The sequence below is a fragment of the Mytilus edulis genome, chromosome 13 (genome assembly GCF_963676685.1).
Source record: "Mytilus edulis chromosome 13, xbMytEdul2.2, whole genome shotgun sequence".
Taxonomy (NCBI): Eukaryota; Metazoa; Mollusca; class Bivalvia; order Mytilida; family Mytilidae; genus Mytilus; species Mytilus edulis.
Genome location: NC_092356.1, coordinates 55,994,398 through 56,004,414, shown reverse-complemented (window position 1 = coordinate 56,004,414; position 10,017 = coordinate 55,994,398). Strand labels below are relative to the sequence as shown.

At 32.1% G+C, this 10,017-nt stretch overlaps 1 long non-coding RNA gene across 1 annotated transcript; it reads right to left on the bottom strand.

The window, feature by feature from the left end:
- Positions 1-2,618: 2,618 nt before the first annotated feature.
- Positions 2,619-9,182, bottom strand: LOC139501082 (uncharacterized). The gene is made up of 3 exons (XR_011658452.1): positions 8,570-9,182; positions 6,834-6,914; positions 2,619-3,266 (listed from the first exon to the last, which is right to left on the bottom strand). It is a non-coding gene; the product is annotated as an uncharacterized lncRNA (long non-coding RNA).
- Between the last annotated feature and the right edge of the window lie 835 nt (positions 9,183-10,017).

The window sequence follows — 10,017 nt, the reverse complement described above, 5'->3', positions numbered from 1 at the left end:
AACTGAACTGGTTAAAAATTTTGACCAGCACTACACTGGTACATGTTCTTTTCCAACTTTTGGATAACAATACACTTCATGAAAAAAACCAAGAAGTATCTATGAAGTGCCTATATATTAGATACAAGAATAGATTAAAAGGTTAACTAACATTCAATGTGCTAGAAATGTTCTATTCTAATTCGTTCCTTAGAAAGATGAGATAATAAGTAGCACGTCGATATTTTGTCGTGGAGAACATCTTTGTAACAAGGTCCAGAAACCTCTTAGAGTGAATTAAACATCAATTTTGAAAGATTTTATATGACAACATTGTTTAGTTACATATTTATAAAATTAAATTGTAAGTTAAACTAAATGTTTACAGCATTAATATGTATTTCCTCATAACTAGTGATAGCCTAAATATATAATAGATATATAAATGATAATAAAATTACCTGTCTATTCAACTTCTGTGTTTATGAATCAAGGTATGCTTCGTGTATTTGAATAAAAACGAAATGAAGTATATAAATTTTGTTTACAAACATATGATTAATGCATAGATGGTCACATCACACGGATAAACGTACATACCTAAGTCGTTGATGAATTAACCGGAGGGTCTTCCAAATCCTGGACGGTCTTAAATTACTACTACGCCGGGGTTAGAAGTGTGTATTTAACTTAAATGTACATCATATAAATAAAATTATGAAGTATATAAATTAAAGATTTATAAAGTCTAGTTAAAGTTTGTATAAACAAAATTATAAATATGATTTGTTTGCAGTAAGTTTTATATTTTGCTTTTAAACGTGTCACGTGACCGATTTTCTAGTTAATGGTGTTTTTATTCAACACCACCAAAGTGTATTTTTTCTGGCTCTTTGCTTAAAAATATAAAGAATTTCACATTTTGTTAAGAGATGTCGTTTTATGTTTTTATCTTTGTTTGATATGAAACCATGCCATTTTCTTCTTTAATATTGTAGTATGACTAACGCGACACCAAGGAAAGATGCAAGGACTCTCGCTGATTTTTATTAACATACTATATATAAATTAAAACATAGAAACAGTTTAGACAAAAATCTTGTGGAAAATTGTCACAAATAGTATACAATTAAGAGATGTTGTATGAAAAGTATGCCAGTGAGGCGTCCGACACAAAGGCCAAGATGGGGATATAAACAATAACAGGTTACCGTACTGGTCCGTATTGTCATTCTACAATTTACACAGCCTATAAATGGATCGGGATTATGTTAAAGTTCCCGCTTTCTAACAAATAAAAAATTTAAAAAAACACAGACGGGAACATAATGATAGTTTTGACCAGCACCAACTTGCAGCATTGACCTTATGAAGCAAGGCTGCGAACAAACACGTAAATTAAACAATTAATTTAGTCTTGAAAGCCCATTGCTACACAACAAACGTAAAAATTAATAACAACTTTGTACCGTAAATTAACGAGCATTTTATGCATTGTAAATTGTTTGTGATACATTTACACATAAGATATGTGTTATAGATGACATTTATGTTCGTCCTGACGTGCGGACCAACTGACATGTTGGACTGTTACCTGACCAGATGGCAAGTAGAATGGCTACAAGCTAAATACATGTAGTAACGTTGACATACATTTTGTCGTATTGACATACGAGTTTCAAATTTAAATTTATTAAGGGATCAGATTTTGCAAAATTTATAAAAATAATGTCTTCGAATTTCGGAATTTTCAGTAGTTGCATTTAGAACAATGACCTGCAAGTATCTGTCTGTAATTTTAATACAAAATTTGCAAGGCGTATCCTTAAAATAAGAGAAAACCAACAAGAAAAATGCGATACCATCTATATTAATATGAAATATTATTTGTTCGGGAAAAATGCATTTACCTCGCGAAAGTTTCATGTTCTTATTGGGCTCCACTTTAGCACGACACTGTTTTTAATATATTTATGCGGAATCGCAGTGTATTCTTGCATGTTTCCGATCCAAATAGGACAAGCTTACAACTTGCGTTTTCACAACTTTACAAAGCATATGATTTACTTGTTTAAAATTTTCCGGTTTAAGGGGAAATATCTGATTGATAAAACATGTATTGCAAAATACACTTTTCACCTTCTCTCGTATCTTACCGTAGCATCAATCGTCACACCTCGTGCAAGATTTAAAGAAAATAGGCTTTAGGCAGAAAACCATTTGACAAAGAGAAATGAGAAATTATATTTGTTTGTGACCCTGTAGCTACAGATATTAATTACAAGTCATAAGATACGAGGCCAGCAAGCTTCTCATTTTATGACTTTTGTATATACCATATGTAGACCGTCTCGTATAACATAACTACAAATGATACATGTAAGTCAATGTATACAATCTGGACTAAATAAGATAGAATATTCATGTACGTGATTGGATTCACAGAAGAAATAATTGAAACCATTAATAATCTCTTTAGCAAGGGGTCAGCTTGATTGGTAAAACAATTCACCTTTTCTGTGTAGGGCCCCGACAGGACAATCGGAATATAATAATCAGATGTTCATATTTTTGTTATAGATTCTGATGTTTATATCTCATACAATATGATATATGATATTACACAATGCACATGCAGGTATCTGCATTCTGTCGAGGTTACACGTGTAATTAAAAGTGCATTCATTATCTCGCTTGGCGTCTACTTTTTGGTTGAAAGTAGCCTCAAAGTAGTCAAGGGTGTATATAACGTGATATTGTATAGAGTTGCACTATTGTTTTCCCTTTTTTACCAGTTGCCCCAGACTTCATAAGAGCAGAGAACATAGAGATGCATTGTATTTTTTTTATTTGTACCTTCTTTAAGAGTGGTTTTGAGAGGATAGCTTTCTATTTTTTGCAATAAAAATATTGCTGCATCGGGTAAATGATGCAAATAGTGTAATGTCATTTAGGGAAAAAAATGCTTTTATAGAAAACGTGTCAGACCGTGATTTTGTAACGGTTAAGAAACATATTTTGCACTATGAAATATAGCTGTCGCATAAACAGTGCTTCTTCTCGCATGTTTGAAATCACATAATTTAATCTTGGATTAGAATTATCTCCCCCTGAATTTAATTGATAGTTAAATCAAACATTGGAATGCGTAGTCGACATTTAAAACTGCATGTTAGATAAATCACACATCTTTGTATTATCTAAGATCCGTTCTGTTAAATATTGCATGGCGTTAATGGTTTCTTAACATTCCAACATGTGCTACCATCCTCAACTCTGGCATTTGTCTAGATAGAAAGATGATACACACGGATAAAAGGAAGAATTATACATTATTTAAAGATATTAAATTAACCGTTGAGAGAAATTATTTCATAGTTACTGTTCATATAAAAATAAGATGTGATATGATTGCCAATAAGACAACCCTCCACCGAAGACCAAATCAAGTGGAAGTTAGCAACTATAGGTGACCGTACAGTAAAAAAACCATGCTCGATCATAGCTGTAAAACGCGCCGAAAAGAAAAATGTAAAACGAGAAAAACTGACGTCCTGACGAATACAAGGACAACATTCAGCATTACATGATCTTGGCTTGGGATGGGCACATAAAGGTAGTGGCGGAGTTTAACATGGTAGTGACACCAACCCAACCCATAAACTGGGACAGTGGTGCAACATAACAACATAAGAATATACTATGAAATCTGTTAACTCATCAGTTCGATAAAAAGCACACAAACAACTAAAAACACAAAGAACAGATCTGAGGGTATACTTAAAGTTACCGAAAGCTAACCCTAAGCAAATTACAACCATTAAAACAAATCATGTATCTTAAAACTAGTATATCAATCGGTACACATATCTACTGGACCAAGAGTAAAGAGTCAATAGCAGTCTAAGACACACATGATCTTCCACCATTCCAAAATATAGGTATCGACACAATGTAAGACCGTGAATATTCACAGTTTTTTTTTATAAACAAACACTGTCTCTTTATATTATATATGCAACATTTCAATATCAACCTATGAAAATATGTAACCAAATTATGTGATGATAGCGTACAATATAAAAAAAGAAGATGTGGTATGATTGCCAATGAGACAACTCCCCACAAGAGACGACGGTTAGAGCTACGATCTGTATGCATGATCAAATTTTCAGAGTTATTCTATCAATTTCAGCTTCATACGTCATTTAATGTTTTTTTAAATGACAACAACTTTACCGAATAACAAACTATGCCAAAGCTAAAATTAAAGCATGCTTGAGACACATAAAGAATTAAAATTACTGATTCTACTGTTATTTTATCATTATTTCTAAGGTTATCAAAATTTCATCCAATTATCCATTCTACTATAACCACCGTATAATGTATTCATATTTGACCCTATCACTAAACACATGCAGAGTTACATGCCTTTTATGACAATATAATGACGATTTTAAATTTCAAGTTGTTTATTTCTGCTCTTCTTTGGCAATCTAACTTTGCTTTCTGATCAGTATTATCGTACAGACGTTTTATGATTACTAAACAAGTGCTTGACTAATTACTTTATTACTTAATATTCCAGAACATAGGCGGATCCAGGGGGCCTGGGGGCCCGGGCCCCCCCCCTTTCGTGGGAAAAATTTGGTTGATTATATAGGGAATCATCGAAGCATGACTGGAGCGGGCCCCCCTTAGGAAAAGTTCTGGATCCGCCACTGCAGAACTTCGTGATCTTTTATATAAGCTACATGTGCTAAATAAACTCATCATAGATACCAGGACTAAATTTCATATATACGCCAGACGCGCGTTTCGTCTACAAAAGACTCATCAGTGACGCTCGAATCCAAAAACGTTTAAAAAAAAATAAAGTACGAAGTTGAAGAGCATTGAGACCCAAAATTCCTAAAAGTGTTGCCAAACACAGCTAAGGTAATCTATGGCAGAGGTAGAAAAGCCTTAGTATTTCAAAAAATTATAAATTTTGTAAACAGATAATTTATAAATATAACAATATCAATGATAATTCATGTCGGCACAAAAAGTGCTGACTACTGGGCTTGTGATACCCTCGGGGAAATAAATCTCCACCAGCAGTGGCATCAACCCAATGGTTGTAAATAAACTCATCATAGATACCAGGACTAAATTTCATATATACGCCAGACGCGCAAGGTATCGTTTTGTATTTCAGTCTGATTTATGTACTCATAAATATGTGTTGTGTTATGTCTTAAATATGTATGAATCTACGTTAAAGGCCACACAATAGTTCTATATGAATAAGATGCGTCCGAATAGCCTTTCTGGATTAACTTTCATTAGGAACGCCCACAATCCAAATAATTGAAAGCCAGGAATTGACAAATACCTTAATACGCGAGGAGCCACTTTGTTAAAAGGAACATAAAATGAGAATCGAAATCTATCTAAGTTCAGCTTTGAATGAGGGAGTTGGAACTTAAGTTCCGTAAAAATATCTACATTTATTTGAAAAGAGAATTTACTATATATATTATATATTATAACGTTTTAAAGGAAAGAGGTTTTATTTACCGAAACATTGATAAACTGATAAAATACAAACATGTCACTAACATCCCTGTATAATATAGGTATATGTAAAAAATATTTCTATACTTTACATAAACCCATCTGTAATTCCTATCAATAATCTTTGGAAATACAAAAATTTGTAAAAGAGGGACGAAAGATACCAGAGGGACAGTCAAACTCATAAATCGAAAATAAACTGACAACACCATGGCTAAAAATAAAAAGACTAACAGACAAACAATAGTACAGAAGACACAACATAAAAAACTAAAGACTAAGAAACACGAACCCCATCAAAAACTGAGCTGCACGGTCCTCGGCCTCAACCGGGGATGAACTTGTATTCCTATGAGGGTAAGAAATTCCTATTATTGTCTAGTGGAAACCATGTTGAATAGAAGTAAACCTTTTGTGATAAGAAGTAGTCATTAATGTGGAGGACGGGAATGTGTCTGAGACAAGTGGACCAAATCCGCAATCACCTGTTTCACATGTATTCCATAATGGATATCAACATCATGATAGCGTCATGAGATAACTTCGAAACCAATGAAAAGTAGACTGGATCAAAATGCAAATTAGAACGTTTTAGAAGGTCCGTCTTCAGGATTCATTGTAGCGATCTGCAATTCGTTTTAGAACAGTAAAGTAATAATAATTGACTGTTTTACAAATCCTGATATATTAAAGTTAAGAACCTATTGCGCGTGGCTGTGTACTGATAGACGTTTAACGCATAGTTTACTCTTGGCATGAAGAAAGCTGCAATATTTGAAGAAGTATCTACCATAATTATTTCAATCAAGCATGAGCTGTCGTTTTTTAAAAGTCCTTGATTAAGGTATGGGTCTATTTTTTTCATTGTGTTCTTGGGGCGTAATCATGTACAAATACAAGTGCATAGACGTTCGTTTGTGTTCCTGTTTCCAAATGAAATAATGTGTATATCGAAAAAGGGTTGTTTACAGATAGTTTGATTTGACTTAATACTATGATCTATATTCGTGTCATTTAGTAAATGATAGATAGGCTTGGATCACATATCGTCCGCAGTCTCCGTATTACCTTAAAATCAACGATACATCAACCATAACACAACAATGTGCAATAAAATATATGCTTTTATAAGAATGAATAATAAAATGCATATAAAAATGTCCTTCTCAGTTAAAACCATCTCATTTTCATGCATTTAAGAATACTGACAGCGACCATTATATGGATCATAAATCATTGAAATTTCACCCCACTAACTTAAACTTAATATGTTTTTAAATATTTCAACTTACATAAGGACAGGTCACGTGTTCAGGCCAAAGTCAGATTTTTTTAGTTGACAGTACTAAGATCTGTGCGTCTTCCTCCAGTTTCTGAAAACGAAAAAAAACATACAAATGAATGATAACTGACTGACAAAATCATAAAAAAAACTAAATAATGATTTGTATAAAAAAAACAGTTTCAAACAACATTGTCTTTATTCTTTCGTTTAAAGTACATTATGTTACAAACACACAGGTGCTTGTCGCCTCGTCCTATTTAATGGCTTCCAGTCAGGCAACTTCAATACTTCTCGTGTTCATTTGTCTTATAGAACATAATATCTTAAATGTCGTGCCACATATTAAAAGTTTGGTGTAGAATAACAAGAAATATTGTAAACGCAACAACTACATAAAAGAATTTCATGTTATAGCTTGAAAATAAAAAATAAAAACACTTTTCAGGCTATGTTGCTTTTTTACAGTTTTGCTCCACTCTAAATATGTTCCTTATATCTTTATTATTCTACTTGTATCAATTATGCAAGGAATCAACCTAAATATCATAAAATGCAATGGAAGCATATACCTAATGAAAAATTTGTATTAATATATAGGCTCCTTGACAGTCTAGTTTTATAGTTCTTATGTACCCGCTGAAGGTTACCTCCGATGAGCCATGCAATATCTTTATGTGTACAATTAGAACGCATGTGCCGTAATAGTGATTCGTCCTCATTTTCGTTGGGTCATTAATTTACATAAAGAGATATTTTCTTTTTGCAGGGTATTTCAATCTTACCATCAAAACGTTTTTTAAGAGTGAATTTTTAAAATGTGGTATCAGAAACTATATCAGTTCAAAATATTTAGTAGCTTTCACAAAAGGTCGGGGGTTACAGTAAACAGAAAGTAAAATTCAATATTTCTGTTTCTAAAGTATTTCAAAATTTTGCTTTGGCAACCACAAAGACCAACTTAAATATGACATATCTTTATGACAAAAAGTCTTAGTAAAACTTGCCATCTAACACCTTTATTGATATGATATATTTTGGTTAAATTTTACATATATATTTTAATACTCCATAAGTCTTTTATCAGCATAGACTTCGTATATTGGGTTTTAAAATAAAGTTGTTTCACCTACAAAGTTTACCCTCTTTTACTACCAACATTCCAAAGACATTCCGAGTGCAATGTTTGACAGGGATTTTTGGGTTACGTAGACGCTTTATTTGCAAGATGATAATGATTACGACGCATTGTTTTATTTGCGATAAAAACAGACATCATCTGGTAATAATATACTAATGAAGTTGGCACGTGTTCGTTTATTGTAATATAATGCACATGCAACAGGCATGCTGTATGTTTTCATTTCTTGAATAAAATAATCATTTCAAGTAATTATTTATTTTATGAAGAAAAAAATAAAATTGCCGCATAACGTTACGATAATGTCACTTTGCTATATAAAAATGATTAAGAAATCGTTTGCAATTAGTGTTTTTATTATGCCTGAAGCTTTTTGCAATTGAATAAATAAGTTCGGAATAATTAGACGAGTTATTACAGTCATAAAATTTGGTACGCAATTCCTTACCGATAAGTATGTCAACTTTCGTTGTATCATTATTTCTAACTAATATGGTACGCATATTAAGGACATTAAGCTTGAGCACTAAACTAAACCAAAAAATAAACATTCAACTCTCAATTCAAAAAAGTTATTTAACATATTTATATATTGACACACTTACCTGATTTTAATTCATTGACTTTCTTTAAAGGATCCCTTAATGCGTTGTGAGATAACATTAAAAGTGAAATTATTCCTCGTCATTGCGATGTGCGCTACTGTCCATCTATACGGCGACTGTAACATTTTATTCATTCAGCAACTATTATCTACCGTGACGGAGTTTCACATTACTTATAAAAATGTCATCAAGAAATAGAAACCTGTGTATCACATTCTTCAAACGGATGGTCATCATTGTTCGTAAATAATGTACTAAATAATAAAAAGTTTTTATAAATTTTTCTTACGTGTCTTTATTTTGAGTCAATAATCCTCCTGGGTGATTTCCAGATTAAAAGAGTGTCCAGATTTACATCAATTTCTGTTTTTATACGCAGGTGTGTTAAAGTTGAACACCCCGAGGGATCTCACTGTATTCATATCTTATGTCTCTTTTCTACTCCACTTACATATTTCTTCTAACTATAACATGATATAAATTCTTTAAATGCATGAATAAACTTGGACAATTCGTATAACCTGGATCGTTTTTCATTAACATCTTCCTAATAAAAAGTTAAGGAGATATCGCGTAGCTCTTTCTTAACTCTTAATTGAAGTGAAACTATCATTTCAACGTAACCTAAACACCAAAATATCTATAATGTTAAATCACATCCTTTGAGATAGAGATAAGAATACCTTAATCACGTGACGTGAAATCAACATCCAAAACACGTGGCTTTAGTTTATCTCTCTATTGTTTTAGACAAACACAATATTAGTTTAGTGCTTTCATTTGCGCATCTAACTATGCATAACAGAACACATGTACTGTCATATATAAATGCGGTTATTGAGCATTTTTTGCTTTTCTCTTTGTTATTTACGTCCAACGACAAATACTTCACATTTCTTTTTTATTGTAATCTCATTTTTTGAATTTTATTTATTGTACATTAGTTAAGTAATAAATATTTCTTAACAGAACAAATGTTGTTTCATGACTTTTTACTATTTGAATCCAAATACAAAAGAAAAAAGAACTTTATTAATAGTCTGCGACTGAGACGCTTTTCTAAATTTGCTTTCATAATGAAATCTCTTTCAAAAACGTTAACAGCCATGAATGTATAACTACCTAACCACGTTTAGAGCTTTCGACATCACATTTCATAACGTATTATACACAGTCTTCTCGCAAAGTTAACCATGTACAGCATGAATGTTTTGGATATTCTCGTGTGCATTTTAGCATTCTTGTTTTTTTTATGAGAAATTGTGTATCTTGCACGGTAGATGGGTTTATCAGTTCTTTGAAGTCTCAACTGATTATGTAAAATATTCCCATGTTTATAAATTTGATGTCATCATGTTTGATTCAGAGCGTTCTTGATAAAAATTAATCCTGAAATATGCATCGGTCTCAACAAAATTGGTATGTTTAACTTTGGTGTCAATTAAATT